The following is a 16259-nucleotide window of genomic DNA, read 5'->3' as shown; positions in this document are numbered from 1 at the left end:
GACACAGGCGGGTTGGCCAGGCGGCACTTGTCGGTCACGGTCGTTATGTAAAGCGCGGCGCAGAGCCCTGTCGCCGAGGGCTTTCGTCCGTCGGTTTTTTCGTCACGGCCCTGGCGATGGAGTCGGAGTCCCGGGGTGTCGGTTCCTTCTGGTTCCCTACGGCGGGGGGCGTGGGGTGGGACGAAGGGCAGCCGGGGGTTCGGGGGATAGGGCGGCAACCGAGCCTTTGTTTCGGCGCAAAACGCGTACCAACGCAACGCACGACGGAGTTTTCACGGACCTCTCGCCCGTTGACCCAGCAACAAAGCAGCCCTTGGTGTCGGGTGGGGTGTGGTGTGGTGGGGGTCAGTGAACGAAGCGGGCGACTATGCTGCTTGTGTTGGTGGTGGTGGTGGTGGTGGCTATGGTAACGCTAGGGATGCTAAGGATTTTTCACCGAAGAACCGCGTGCACAGGAACACACAAACACACGTACGCACACAGAGCGACAGTCGCACGCCCGCGGAGGAGACAGAGAGACGAGGTGGCCCTTGGCTCTAGCTGGCTGGAACCTTTGGGGGGGCTTTGCCGGGTGGGGTACTTTTCTTTTCTTCTGCACCACCGTTTTCTCTAGCAGCTTTCTTCGCTTCTTTGTCGCTCGCTGAAGGCTGCTGGCTTGGTGTGGAAGGCGCGCCGGAAACGGGGCGAGGAACGAAGAACAAGCACACGGACGCGCGCACAGACACTCGTACACACGCTACACACATACACACACACACACAGACGCACGCGCGCAAAAACGGTTGTGGCGACGGTAGCGGGGATATATAGCGTAGCAGCACGTCCTTCGTCGACCGTGGTGTGACTGAACTGGGAATTGGGGGCTTTTCCTCGGTGGCCGATGCTGGCTGCTGGCTGGAGTGGCGCGCGACTAGATAGTGGTGCGATGGGAGCCTTCCCAGCCTTCCCGGAGCATCGATATTTCTCGAGAGAGCGAGAACTTCTCATCGCACAGCATCCGTCCTGGTATCGCAGCATCCCTTCTCCACGAGGACGAACTCTCTACGCTCCCGCGATGGGGGCGCGAGAGTGGCCGCAGTGTTGCCAAACGTACCATCAACTCCTTTTCCGGTCTCCAACTCCAACTTTTCCGGTCACGGACATTCGTAGCACCCGTGGACTCGCTTCTTAGTTTTCTCCGCACTAGCACGCCACGGCGGCGGAAAGGATAATTGCCACCAAACCATCCGGTGGCGTGCGGTGGTTTCCGTTTCGTCCTTGAAGGACAACGCTCGCCGGATGTGTGTTCGTAGCACGCACGAAAAGAGCTTTCGGTGAGCAGAGCTTAGTTAGCTTAGTTCCACGCAATGTTTGCCCGGGGTCGCATGCAACCGTTGCCAAACAAGCTTGCACGCAATCGGTGAAAACAGCGTTTGAAAACAGCGAATCGCGAATCGGATCGAAAATGAATCGTAAATGATCCCACTCCCTAGGCAATCGGTCATCATCGAGCAAGCAACACGAAGTATAAAACAACTCATCGGTAAAGTAATAAGTATTTCTAGTTTATTTTAACATCCTTTCTGGCGTTTACAAATCGTTCCCTTCGCCTTCGCCGTGTCTACTACCGTCCATCGCTATTTTACACACACACACCGGTCCGTTCCTTTCCGTTCCAGAGTCCTTCCAGGCCGGATAACATTCGCTGCCGCACGATGGCCGGCCGATCCGCTTCGTTAACGTACTACAGGTTACGGAACTCTAAAGTAATTTGTACAAATGGCGATGTAAACAGAAATGAACAACCGCGGGGCGAGAATTATCAACCAGCAATTATAAGCGTAGCGAAGATGATTAACCTTGGTTGGTTGGCTGGCGAGATATGCCTGCGCCGAGATTGGTTGTGGCTTGCATTCCGGTAGCCGGTCCTCGCAAACCGCGCGCCAACCACGTCACGTCACGTTCCTTAACGTTTCATTTTTTTCTCTTGTTTCTCCGTTTTCTTTTAATTTTCCTTTGAACACATTGGGTACTTGGTTTGCAATGGTCACTGACTCTCTCACTAACATCTCAATCAATCGGTAGGGAATATTATGCGCCGAATTACACTCGCTTATAATTGTGTCCATCTCCCAAAAACTCTCCGCGCGGCTCTTGGCTAAAATCTGACCGCGTCGTCACCGCGAGAGAATTGCTTGTTTTGCTTTACATTTGATCACAACGCGAATTATGGCGCTCATCCCTTTAAAATTTACCGACCATTGGTGCCTCTTTGAGAGCGACCTGCGGTCCTGTCATTCGGTCGGTGTTGGGATTGCTTGAAGGGAGGGGGCCGCCCGCCGTTCGCAGTGCCCGCGAAGCGTCCGATTTATAATAGGCCGTCTTCGTAACCGAGGGGGGGATTTGTGGGGGTTGTTTTGCTTGCATTCTACATCTTAAAAGGTACATCGTTCAGATCGTTCTGATTACATTGCACACGAACCAGACGGGCCACGAACTCGCGAGGCCGGCCGCCACTGTACTGGGTTGGATGGAAGCGATTTTGTTGGGTTTCTTATTTTGCTGTCTCTCTGTTAGTAAGGATGTTTTCATTCGAAGAATGTTTCTTGTTAGCATCTGAAGATTTTCTTCCAATTGTATCACACCATTCAGCATCTACTAGAGTAAGTAATGTGTTCGTTACCCTATCTCTGTCCCTATTGCTATCGCCATTATTCGCTCCGTGCGCTCTCCTAGGCCCTAGGTCTCTCGCAGGATGTGCAAGCAAAAACAAAGAAAAAAGTTCATTAAAGCTAACTTTGCGATACATGATTGTACAATCCATTTTTGTGTGAAGTAAACCTAAATGATTCCGTACGCCGAAGGCTTGCGAATTTTTGCTTGGTCTATGACATATTCGCATCGAGTTGGATAATGGTAAACGGCGCCACATCACGATGTGCCCCTCTAACCATCCGCCTGGTAGTTGTACATTACTTTACATGTCGCTGCATGTCGCGCACCTATAGCACAGAACAAACGTAATAGAAAACTTAACAAACAAAAAACACGTCAAACGAGCTGCATTAAGGCATTCAAAACAAATTAGAGTGTCCGTTAGGAAGGAAAAACTCAAACTGTACAATAAATTGAGCAAAGCTATCGCGTGTGGAGACGGCTCTCTAACTAACTTATCGATCACAAATGATATTTACAAGGGGACGAGCTAACAATGTCGAGATGCGTCTCTTCGCACCGGTTCCGCCCGCTGCTTTCGTACCTTAATTTTATGCCATATATTGTGTGTGCCAAACCATATTTTTCGATAATAGTTTTACTATATTGGAAACATTTTTTCGTAAAACTCTTTTGTTTAGTGCACCGCGCCACTGGTTGATCTGTGGTTTAATTTCGTGCCGGAAATGCTAGTGAACGCGCGTGTTGGTTGGTTAATTGTTTTAAATTTGCAGTAAATGTCCCTTTCTTTTGATTAATTTCTTCTTTACTATTTGCCTACTCCATTGCGGCATAGAGAAGTTAAATCGATTCATAGCTACTAGGTTACTTCTTGTCTGCGGTATTCGGTACCCGGGGTTTCCCGGCACGAAAGAACCGTACCACCACAAGCAAGAAATTGTATCCGACTGTACAGTGTACGCGGTTAGTACTAGTTCTCATCCCTAATGGCACTGCGTTTTATTGTTTAAAGTCTACATCATTATGCGCTACGGCTATGTCTTAGTCGCTAGTACATATCTCGCAAATCGACAGCTGTTGAAGATACCTCTCATAGGGTCTTACGCTCTACTGTGCGGGGGCATTTAGCCTAGCGAGTGGGGAAGGTCCTTCCTTTGTCCGATTCCGATCACTAGCTTAGCGGGCGTCGGAAAGCCAGCCCAAGTTGGCCCAATTGCTTTGTGCGGGTTACAAGACCAACGATGAAGTGCAAGCGAAATCGAACGCATTAAGATTCGTTTACAAACTATATTGTCGTCACTTATGTACACAGGGTTAACTTCCTAAGCAAGCCCGCAGCAAGCTACCGGCGGCAACTGGAGCCCAACTGAGAATGGGCTCCAGAGTGCGTAGTGTTCCGATTCACCCATCTCTGGGCGTACAAGCAGAAACAAGATTTAAAACAAGGGCTAGTTAAACTAGATAGCAGATAACCTAAGGTCACTATATTACACGCCGCCACGTCGATCGGAGGGAATCACACAGTGAACGGAAAGTATCGATTAGAAAACAAAAATAAAAAGCTCAACAAACATTTTAACAATCGGATACACGCCCCCCATCGAATGGGTAGGATGAAATAGTAGCTACTGGCAATCGTATGTTAACAAATAAAACCGAAACCTAGCTTTAAGCAACGTTCGATCAACGTGCACAGGATCTTCCGCTCACGATCCACGGACAGCTCAGCGTAATGATAAGGATAGCTGGGTGTGTCTGTGTGTTTACGTACGCTTTAGTTGACTACTACGGGCCTATAGCACTACTACTCTAGTTGTTTTTCATGAACCATGTAACACTCTATCGCGCGACACCGATCCGGCAATCTCCGGAGATCTCCGGGTTTCATGCGCTTCCCATTGGGCGATCCATCTCTGGTGCGTCAACGGGGCGCGACGGCTATTGCAGTTTGTAGGCCAAAACTAAGATGAACGGCAGCCGAAAGAGTCTGTAAGGAACGAGAGAGAAAGGAAAGAAGATTAAAACACGGAACACAGGGAGGTTAGAGTTTGCCGAGTCGAGTGGCTAAAGAAGCGGTTAAAGGGGGCTCAAAGGGCTGTCTGCGGGGCCAATCGATACCGAAACCGATACCGACAACGAGGCCCACTCGAGCGCCCGCGAGTGGTCGATGCCACTCGATGGGCCGTCGATCGGTCGCAGAGGGGATTACTATTGGCTGCCCTCTGCCCAAAGGAGGCTGTCTCGAGAAATGCTGTTGTCACGATGCATTCCACCCGACCACCGTTAAGTGGTGGTGGTAGTGGACGATTACGTGAACCCGGCACGTCCTCTTTGACACGCTGACACCGTTGAGGAGGACTTTTTTACCTCCCAATCCTCTGTACTCCGTGTCAAATATACAACGGCTCAACCGTAGAAGGGGACTGATACCCCATTATGCTACCGTCGATCACCATCATCAACGTCTCGTTTGCGGTGATATGATATTGACGGTTATTGCGCGGCACGTCGGTGGGCGGCCGGGCGGCAGGTTAATTCGCGCGGTGCACACACACCTTTCGCATGCACCTTCAGAAGTTCAGAAGTCTCACGGCTTACGCGGCTTTCGATGAATACGATATTCCCCGGCCCATTCGCTCGTAATGAACCGGCGGCGGGGCCGCCGGTGTGTCAAGTGCTTTTCAAACTTTCCGCCAACTGTCATCGGGCGGCGAATGACGATGTTTTGTCGCTCGTTCCGGCACCGTCGTTCTGTGGCATGTGCTTCCTTCTCGGGTGTGGTGTCATCGGTTGACAAGAATAAGTTTCGATTAAGGAGTGATTAAATATTCATTCACCTCTCGCACCGTTGCCTGCTGGGCCGAGAAAAGAAAAGTGTTTCGGCTTCCTTGTGGGCGCTTTTTTTCATTCCCTGCTTCCCGATTCTGGCTGAAGTTAGGCCGTCAAATCGGGGCCAATGATGACAATGTTAGAAGGGGGAGGATAAGAAAAAAACAAGCATCCCGGGAATTTGTTATGCAGCACCTCATTTCGGGATGTGTTCAATCGCTTATGAAGATTTAATTCGATAAGAATTTGACGTGTCCTTTTTTCAGGCAAAGATTACGGTTTTAAACAGCTGGCAAGTATTTAATTTGTTTTGTTACAAAATGGCGGTTAACGGTTTTGGATGGAGAATATACTTTGTTGCCTTTGTGAGGTGACTAGAAAGTTATTCTATATGCTCCAAAAAACATTTTGATGTAGAAATTTGAATCGGGTGAGCGCTGGGAGCATTGAACTTATACACGGGTGAAAAAAATAAAATACGAAGGAAGTGGCAAGCCAAACCTTTAATAAGGTCCTCGTGTTTTAAAAGAGGTTCACGAGACTGCTCTATGAAAGTCTACGGTAATGAGTATCGATTTTGTGTCCAAAGTTTAATTAAGTTCCCGACAAGATGCAAACGAGCGTTCTTGAATGGATGTTAGTCGCTCGAATGAGATTCGCACAATAAGGGTCTTACAGAAGGCCAAGGCACCGAGAACCAAGCTTAATAAAGCCTAATAATCGCATTATGTTATATTATCCTAATGATTTCATTTCTTTTTTCTGTCCTTACAACCTCAATCACGCATCGCAAGGGCGCTTCCAATGGCTTCCAATCATTGGCCTCCCCCATGTAGTGACACATCCTTCACCATTTGTGAGCCATCGCAGTCGAGAGCGAGCGTATGGTTCATCTGGCACGCAATCCCGAGTAGCAGCAGTAGCAGCAGGGCGTAGGATCGCCGAGCAAAAGACTGTTCATTACGCTAATCGGTCCCATCCATAAAGTGTCGGCATTACCACCGGTGCCAAGACGGATCCCGACGAGCGGCGGATATCATCATGTTACCGAGAGGGGGGCGAGAAGTACAAATGACCGCCATTTCGATTGGCGACGCCCGGGGCGGAACGCCCCAACCCAAGGGGGGCCTAACAAATGACTACTCCCAAAGCCTGGCGATGCAATGGTGCAGCAGAGTGCGAAAGTGAAACGACTCCGAGGGTCAATGGGATATAAAGCTGGAGATACGACCACCAGGAGGCCACACACACACCGGGAAGGAGCTCTTCTGGCGAAGAAGTGGAAGTAGCAAAAAAAGCGGGAATTCCTCTCAATTGATACAATAGGAAACGTATACAATTATTTATCCTTCATCACGTCCCGTCCCTGGTGGCCATTCCAGCGCCTCCAGGAGCTTGGCCGGGGGGGCCGGTGTTGGCGGTGCTAAGTTGAGCATCTGATTTCCGCCCGATTTATCCGACATCCCTCCCCCGTTCCGATGGTCGATGGCGGGCAAACATTTATATTAGATTCAATTGATTCCTTCATCTGCCGGGTACACGAGTTCGAGTACCACCAAGCGACCGACCGACCGTCCGTCGAGTCCGTCTGTCGTCTGTTGGGCTGTCTGTGAGGTCGCCCACAACCCACTCCGCCACCGCCGGTGGCCGGAAGTTTTTCTGACCGGCGTCATGAATGATGCCGGAAGCCTCGCAAGGAGCCGCGCACACTGACCGCGTTAGTGTTGGCTCTCGTCCTCGACGGCCAATCACACCACCAATCCTGTGCATCCTCCGGTCTCGGTCAATTGCTCTGTCCGCTTTCTTTTCGTTTTATTTCCGGTCCGTCCGTCGTGTTTCTGTGTGAGTGTTGTGGCTGCATTTCATGCCATCCGAGATTCCTTTGGACTCGTTACGGACAAGGACAACCACCGCACGGGGGATGGGGGCTCGCAGAGGCGGAAAATTGGCCGTCGACTTACGATCGTCATCGATGTACTTATCCTGCCCGCTCCCTTTTATGCTGGGGGTCGTTAGAGCCAAAAGTGTGTCGCCTCTGTGTTCGCATAGTTTGCTCCGCGGACGACGCGGATGGGGCAGTCGTGAAAATTAATGAGAAAATTCATGCAACTTTGTTACTTTTCTGCTCAACTGAAGGCAGTGAAAATATTAACAAATCCAATCTCTGTTTCGCAGTAAAAGGACGCACTATAAAAAAGTGATATAAAAACATAGAAAGTCAAATAATTATCTTTAGTTCATGAATTAGTTAAGGGGGATTCTCTCCGTTTTCCATCATGGCCTACTTTCACTGCCTGTCGAATTATTTATTGATAGTTTAATTGTTAAGTGACAGCTTTGGAAAAAAGCGACAAAAAAAAAATTCTGGACACAACCAATCTAAGTAAACATTCTGCGTCATGTCGTGTTTGGAAGACTGTAAAGTCTGTGAGCGTAACCGGAATCCGGAAAATGTCTCTACTACCATTAAAGTAAAAAAGATTACTATTAATATCATATCACTCTATGTCCCTAATTTACGTTACGCTACTCAAATGGAGTGCCGGCTCCGTTTTCTAAGCAGAGACCCTTGCCACGTGGATGCTACTTAAAAGAGCACCAAAAAAACTCACATCCTCCAACAGCAAAACATAGAAAGTTGCCTCGTAGGGAGAGAGAGAGCGATACCGTACAACGGTCCACGGGTCCACAATTTATATCGTCACACTCGCCGCCGCCGGGATGCTCGGCCAGCCAGCCAGCCAGCGAAACGTTTTGTAAATCGTTTTCTTTTCATGTCGCATTTAACGGGCCCCGGGGGCTCGGGAGTCGGTAAATTGGAAAGGAAAGTATCTCTGGGCAGGCTGGCAGTACAACTAGGCGGCCGCGCCGCGTCTGGATCGGTTGCGTAGGGAACTTGGTTTTGGGCGAAGGAGCTGCTCGCCTAGCCGATGATGGTAATTGGGTGGGACATGGCGCCATCAAATCAATTCAATGAATCATTTTGAATTTTCCACTCGGACAAAGAGGAAAGCGCATAGCGCCGACGAACGCTGCTGGGATGGGCGGCCCCCACATCAACAAGTGAGTGGCCGACAGGCAGGGCAGGGCCAGCCGGGCGTTTGGTTGGTTTCCTTAAGCTTCCTGTGCTCCTTTGGCCCGAAATTGGCGGATTGGCGGATTGGCGTTTTGGTGGCTGTTTGTGGCGACCGTCGCGACACCGCAGTGTAGTGAAGTGCTAAATTATTTGGTCACGGCTTCGTTCGCCGTAATGGCATTGTAACGATCTGTGGGGCCGGGGTGTGTGCGTGTGTGCCGAGATGCCAGGATTGTTACCGAGGACCGGAAGAAACATAACAGTGCTTTTACAAGCAATGATGGTGCTTATGCCGGTGGCTGGGTGACTATTATGCCGTTGGTGAAACGCGCTTTGTGGACGCGATGATCAAAAAGGACTCTCTTCGGAAGAAGAGGCTTCACACACACACTCCGGTCGTCGATTTGTCCTGCTTCATCGAAATGATCTACTCGCTTTCTTATTATTTTTAATTATCACCAGGAACACTTATTGCCGTGGCTTCGCGGTCCTTTCGCCGATGATGTTGGTTCAATATGTTTGCTTCTTTTTCGGGGAGCATATTTACTGCCACGTCAAAGATCTTAGCGCCATGCTGACGTTGGGGAAAAGATCTACCCAATCGCGAGTTTCGATGCCTCCACCATGAGTCTGTTTTGAGGCGTAAACCGAGGTACTGATTCCCTGCGCTTCTCGATCATTAGATTGGCAGGCATTATTCCGTATCATAAAACTTTAGTATTATGCCCAAACGAAAAAAAATGTAGTTCCTTAACGTGTTGTTTCATCGCACAGCCACATCCATCTGCATGTGTGATAAAGTAGTAACAAAAGTAAACCCTTGCTCGATGTTATCGCGTGGCCTTATGCCGCCAAAAGGCGAACCAAAAATCGCGTAATGGAGTTGGCGGCAGTGAAGTGAATTTCGCCCAAATGTGTGTTTTCATCGCAAATGACCGACGACGACGACGAGAGACCGACAGACGGTGTGCAGCCCCGGAACACAACAGTAAAATGGCGGCTTATCTTTCCTTGGGGGGGCCGCCGGGACTTTTTGCGCTGATCGTGGCAAATCGTGGCCGGGCCGACCGAGAGCTCGTATTTTATTGAATAAAAAGTGATTTAAACTTTTTTGTTCGCCAACTTCGTGGGTGGGTGGTGGCGAATGCGACCCCACATCGTCACCCACCGCAATATAATGCACAGTCGACCCGACGCGGGGTGGCCAGGCTGGCGACAGCATCCGTGGCCATCACGTGGACTGCCGCCGTAGGCGAGGCAGAATTCCAAATTCGACTTTTTATTGACTTCGTTATCATCAGCCGTCAGTTTTTTTCTGCCTCTTCGCCGCGTATCGTCGTTCCGAGGCTGATCCCCCGACGGATGGTCCCCTGTCTCCGTGCCCCGCCTAATCTTTGGACTCAGCCCGAGCCCCTGGTGGAGACGCTTCACGACTTCTCCTAAGCGTTCGCTTACATTTTTTCCCTCCACTATCCGGTTCAACTCTGATTTGAAATTCTGAGACTCCCGGTGAGCCCCGAAGGCACTGCGTCCCGGGGACGCGAAGATCCATCTGCGGACGCGACGACCCTAGACTGGCGTTCGCCGGAGAGCTGCTGCGTCTTAAGTTTTGTGACTAATTTGATAAATTTGATAAATGCTTCGTCACCGGTGACAGATTGTGCTTGTGGTGATTTAATTATTTGTGGCCCCGGGTTTTCTTCTCCGAGCGAACCCGGACTTCTACCAACGACGTCGGGGGCGCCCACACCACCGATTATTAGCGCTACTTGACATTTTGCATACAATTTGTCCTCGTCCTTGCCGGCCGAACGATGTGGCGGCGGCGGTTCATTGGAACGTTTGACCGAGTGGCGAGTGCTCTCCCCGAGGCAAAACAGTTTCACAAAAACGTCCTTCGAGCACGTGCCAGCGTGGCGGTGGTTCCATAAAATGGTGATTATGTGGGAAAAATCGCGCTGCTTCAGTTTCTCCAGCCGGTGCTGCGGGCCAAACAAGTGAAGCAATATAGCAAAATGCAGTGGCAAAATGAATCAAGAACCGTCAGGCCAGGAACCGGCACCGGATGATTGTACAAGTTAGGTCAATCAAATTATTCCATTACTGCGGCACGCTCTCGGCCAAAATGGTCGGCTTGAGGTGCTTTGTACGTCTGAAGAATTGGTTCAACGGTTGAGTGGAATCATTCTGAGCCGCAAAATGGTTTCCATTCCGCAGGTTAATGGTTTGTTATGCTGTTTTTATACATCACTTTTAAGCTCGTGAAAAATGTAAATGAAGGGGCAGAACGTACCTTTCAAGATATGTTACCAACTAATAGATATGGCTGCATTTTGACATACTGTGTAAAATTACGTCAAACGAAATGTTAAGAAAAGTGGCAGTGGTTAAACAAACAAACACCGATTCCGGCACTTGGAACTCAATCAAGCGCACAAAACATGCACAGAAATAGCTCCACGTTGTAAGTGTAAGTGACCTGCTCAATAATAGAGTCATCCACAACATGTCGCCATAACCATCAAAAAGGCATAACTCTCCACGACGCCCGGCGCGCGTTTACATGGACCGGACAATATTAATGATATGCAAAAGCGAGCCGAGTAAAACATGCCATAAAGTTCCGGCCCCACACCAAGAAGCATAATAATATGTGCAATTCATCGGGCGATTCGGCTGTCGATTGAAAATTATTGTCCCTCACACAGTGGCCGCCCTATTACTACCACCCCAGCGGTTGGTTGCTCCAATAAAATGGAAGCACCGGAAAGAACGTTCGAGCCTTCGACCGCCGGATTGGGTGAGAGACGATTTTTTACTACTTTTGCGTAACGGTAAAGTTCGTCATTGTGGCCACTTGACGGTTGACTTATTGCTTGCGCCTTGTAGCCACGGCGAAGAAAGTGATGAAAACGCGTGGCGCGTTTATCGGCCGGGGCCAGTACATTTACCGTCCATCCTTCCCCGTGCATGGCGATCATTTTATGCTCCATCATTCCGAATGGGGAGCAGCATAGTCCGTGCGCGCGACTATAGTCTGGGACTGGAGGACTGGAGCTGTAAAATTTATGGGCCCGATTTTATCGTAGCACCAGTTTAAAGTTCAAATAAAAAACGCAGTCCACCAGCACCAGGAGCAGGATGTTATTGGGTCGTGATCGTGGACGGACAGTGGCCTCGTGTAGTGGGCGCAAGTGGTTTCGAGTTTAAAAGAATCCACACCACTAATCGTTTGATGAAACACGACGAGTGATTCAATGGCGAGAATAAGTTGCCGGGTGAGGACGAATAGCGACCCGAAGCTTAACGAAGAAGTCAAGTAGTGCGGGCAATTGTTGGCTACATGAATAGAACCTGAAGCCGTTCCAGAAGGAACCGAACGGAGAGGGCGTAATAGTGTCGTAATCTCCAAGAAACCCTGCACGGGATGGAAAATTCATTGTCGTTGTGGTGTGGCTGGCTTTTTTTTGTCCGTGGTGTCCGCCCAACACTTTACACCATAAATCGCACACAAATTTGCCAAACCTCAACCACCGGCACACAATGGCACCGAGCGGAGAGGAGCAAATAAACCTTGCCCCGGGGGCGCGCACGTACACACTCGCGATTCGAGGTTTTTATGCTCCCCCGGCACGCGGTGTCCTTGTGGTCCCTTTGTTCGCCCAGCTCGCAGTGTTCCCAGGGGTAACCGGTTAGCCCCGTCGGTTCGAACCAGAAGGAACCCTTCGGAAGAGCTGCCAGCACTCGGTGCTTCGGGGTGCCCGGGACCGAAAGGGGTGATGATGGACGAGATAAATAGATAAAAGGCGAAAGATGAATTACATGCTGTTGCGCGGTGCAAAACATAAATAAACGTCCCTATAGCTACCGGTTCGGAAGAAAGGGATTCATGTGGGGGAAGCAGCACGTCAGGACTGGGGCTGACTTTCTTTTGCGGTGCCGCCGGCTTGTCTTCGCCCTCGCCCTCCGGTGGTGGCGCTGAAGATGCTCGAATTAATATGTCTCATCGGGCTTTTTCTCTCACGCTTTACGGTCGGCGATAAAAGCAAACGCCTGGTTAATGGTGCGCTGCTACTTGTGTTGTAGCTGGAAGTGTTCCGTTTGGGACAAGCGAGACACATGCATGGAGAGTGAAACAGTCAAACGGGTCGTCCTTTTGCTTGGTAAAGTTTTTCCAGAGTGCGTCCCGAAATGTAGATTGGAAAAACATCATTATTTTATTACCATCTACTATTATCGTCATTGCTGTGCCATCCATCATTTTTGCGCATTGTGTCGTAGGCTCACAACGATCGAAACGTTCGTTTGTGGTTATTCATATTTAAATTGCGTTGCAACTTGCTTCGTTATCTATGGCACGCCTCAGGCGGCTTGAATGGACAGCAAAAAAAGGAAACAAATTTGAATTTATAACTCGAAACAGAGACAAACTACGACTGACTTTACGAATAGTGTATCAATTTCTATCAAGAAATATCACAAAACACTTATTGTTAGTGCCTTCAGCGTAAAATTGAGTTGTTGAGAAAATAGAAATCTTTAGAAAAATACACGAAAAAGGCAACAACAAAATGACAGCAAACAATAAAGTAACCAAAATTGTGCGAAAAAACACTAAAGAAGAGTCTTATAAAAGTCGAAATAGTTTTCACGAACTCAGTAATTAATAAAACTTAAATCATTTGCGTCAAAGCAAGAAATAAATCAACTGAATACCCGAATGAACCATTCCTTCGGAGTCGATATAAAAAGAAAAGAGCGAAATACCAACAAACGAACGGAATGCTGTAATGCGAAAAATTCACGAGCTGATGGGGCTGACCGGCACGGGATTCAACAAATAATGGCCACAACACGGACGGATGGGCTGGGGTCGGGCCGGAAAACCCATCCCATGTGGGTAGTGTGCCGCGTAGTAGTGGCGGCTATATCTTGCAAAAACAATCTGTAAACAAACACTTATTTTGCTGCCAGCTCGTTCGAGAGCTGCCTGGCCAGTGTGCCATGAGCGTCGCCCTGCTTCCGCTTTCCCGCTGATGGATGGCTGCGAAGCAACAAGTTGCATTCCGGCCGAGCATGGCAAACCCCGGCACACAAACGATAAGGAAAAACGGATGGCGCGGTTGTTTTATTAGGAAACATATTTCTGCACCGATCAGATTCTGAATTTACCCTCTGTGTGTGTGTGTGTGTGTATTTGTTGAGGGCCGATGTTGCACCGCATCTCATAGTGGCGCAACAAATGGTTTAATTTTCGGCGATACACCACCGCCGCCCGCCGACAAAACGGATACCGAACGTACGCGACGCGAATCCTGGCACGCGAAAGCCACCAACAACGTGGAGTGTGTTATTTGGATGTTCATGAATAAATTTGCGAGAGTTATTTTTAAACCCCATCATCCGGTCGCCGACCGGGGAGGGTTGTTGCTCTTCGTAATAATTTAATTTGATTCACAAATTAACATGCGCCTCACATAAATTCTAACCGAATTATGCGCGCGCCGTGCGCGGGCGAAAGTTCCGCCCATTTAGCAGGATCGGGTGTTTTGGGCCAAGAAAAATCAACAAACACTGGGGAAACATTTGACACATTCGCTGACGCGATAATAAACTTCGTGACGGAAGCAGCCAATCTGTCACAGGCAAAGAGAGTCGTTAAAATAGTGTGGCCTGCTTGATTCATTCGCTTTCAACAAGTGGTCAGTTGCTGCAGTTGGTCAGAAAGCACCAAATCTTGCCAGCTTAGCGACTAAGCAGCCGACGTGGCAAGGACCACCTAGCCCTGGTGTCATGTTTCCGGCTTCCTTATACTGGCTGGAGAGAAAAAAAAGGAACTCACTTCTTCAAAATGTTTGCCATCAAGACACCGCGCTCGCAATTTCGGTTGTTCCCGGTAGCGGGCGGCCGACGACGGCGTGAAGCTGCAGCTCCGGTTAATTAAAATATCAAAGTCCTACGACGTCAGGTGCGTGGGGCTCAGGTGGGACAAATGGTATTCCGCTCGGAGGCCCCACTGCCCTACACGCCACGCGACGACGCTGTTTGTTGCGTAATTGAGTCTTTTTTAATTAATCTCTTTAGCACATCGTGAAGGCGGAAGAAAGCGTTGGACGTGGGGCGTGCGCGCGCGGCATTAAAAATAGACCTCGCTAATGGGCCACGAAAAATCGTGAACGAGACTTCTCACACGCCCGCCCGTGCGTGTGTGTGTGTCCGACTGGCACATTTCGCCAAATCAAAGAGCACATCTTCCCGAGGGCTGAGCTCGAATTACAAAGCATCCACCGGTGCCCGGCACCGGCGGAGTGGAGGCTGGCGGCAGAACACACAATAATCCAGCGCGGGTAATTTGGCCGGAAGCATAATATGTTAACGATACCGTTGCCGAGGAATCGAGTGTAGGCAGCAAAGAACATCACCACCGCGGCACGGCCTAGGGAGGAAGGTAGACTCTGTTTGACAACAAGGTATGCCTAGCGGTGCAGCCCTCGTCGTTCAGCTTCCCCGTCCGTCCGTGGGGCTTTTTAACGTCGGAACGCGTTTCGGTCTCTCGACCTTCAAACAGCCAACGGGCCAAATTGGAGGGCCACTTGATGCACTCCCGCGGCAACGGAGTCCGGGAGTCCGCGGCACTTGTTTCAAACTCAATTGGCTTCTCGTCATCTCAACCTCGAGAATGCTAAGCGCCGCATCGCTACCGGCATTACTTCGGCTTGGTGGGGGCCGAGTGGCGCTTAGGAAATTAGTGCAGAAAAAAATATACAATTCATAAAGTGGAACACCTGCTCCAGTCATGCTTCTTCGACCATATGGGCTCTCGTAGCGCCTTAAAGAACGTTCACAGGCTTTGTATCATTAGCTTAAATGCGTTTGTATTTAGTTAATGTGGAGCCGCATTGGAGCCGACCTGAAGTCGTCCAAATGGCAATGGCCGTAACTTATGTGAAAACGCAACAACGAAATTTTAACATCAACGTTCCGCGGTAATAATATAAAACAAAATAACAAAACAAAATGTAAAGTATTTTGTACAATAACTCCACTCCGACACAGAATAATTGAACTGGATTGCGACCCACGCTGTGTGCTGCTTCGACGAATCATGATTCCCGGTCGCATTACGTGCCACTCATCGAACCCTGAACGAACCGTTATCCTTGTTATACACGAGGATACACGAAAGAAAACCGGAAAGACCACCCATCGGTGGCCACGTCGGGAAGTTTTGCTTCGCCTCATTACCCGCCCAGGGAATGCACGGCAGAAGAGCGTGAACATGATTACGGCCCGGCCCCGGCCGTCCCGTACGTCCCCTTCATCATCGCAGGCCGGGCCGCGCGATGTTTGATGTAACATAATTTCTTGCATAATTTATACTAATCGCCAGTCCTGGGATCCTTCCACTTCGCTAACCCAAAACGCGCGCTCCATCTGAAAAGATCAATCAACACAGCGGGCGGGATTTCGGTTTGGCCGTGGAGATGGCGGAGTTTTTTCCTTGTTTCATCGTCTTCGACTAAGCATCCGCCCACATGCTGGTACGGCGGCCGGCTCCGGCGTGTCGGAGCGGACCGTTCGATGGCAAGCGAGCGGCGAAATCTTCCATCGCGCGCCAGTAATGAGGTGATGGTGACGATGACGGCGCGCCCGACCGCAGACCCGGCCAGCGCCAGTCAATTTTCCTCTCCGACGTACG

General features: G+C 49.7%; 1 protein-coding gene across 1 annotated transcript in view; it reads right to left on the bottom strand.

Annotated features, from left to right (window-relative positions):
- Positions 1 to 1534: 1534 nt before the first annotated feature.
- The window catches only part of LOC128272262 (forkhead box protein O), a 52585-nt gene continuing 37860 nt past the window's right edge, over positions 1535 to 16259 (bottom strand). The window contains exon 10 of the mRNA XM_053010038.1: positions 1535 to 4642. The gene's annotated coding sequence lies outside the window, so the exon portion shown is untranslated. The remainder of the gene's footprint in view (positions 4643 to 16259) is intronic.

Source organism: Anopheles cruzii, chromosome 3 (assembly GCF_943734635.1).
Source record: "Anopheles cruzii chromosome 3, idAnoCruzAS_RS32_06, whole genome shotgun sequence".
Classification (NCBI taxonomy): Eukaryota; Metazoa; Arthropoda; class Insecta; order Diptera; family Culicidae; genus Anopheles; species Anopheles cruzii.
This window is presented reverse-complemented; position numbering and strand designations above follow the sequence as displayed.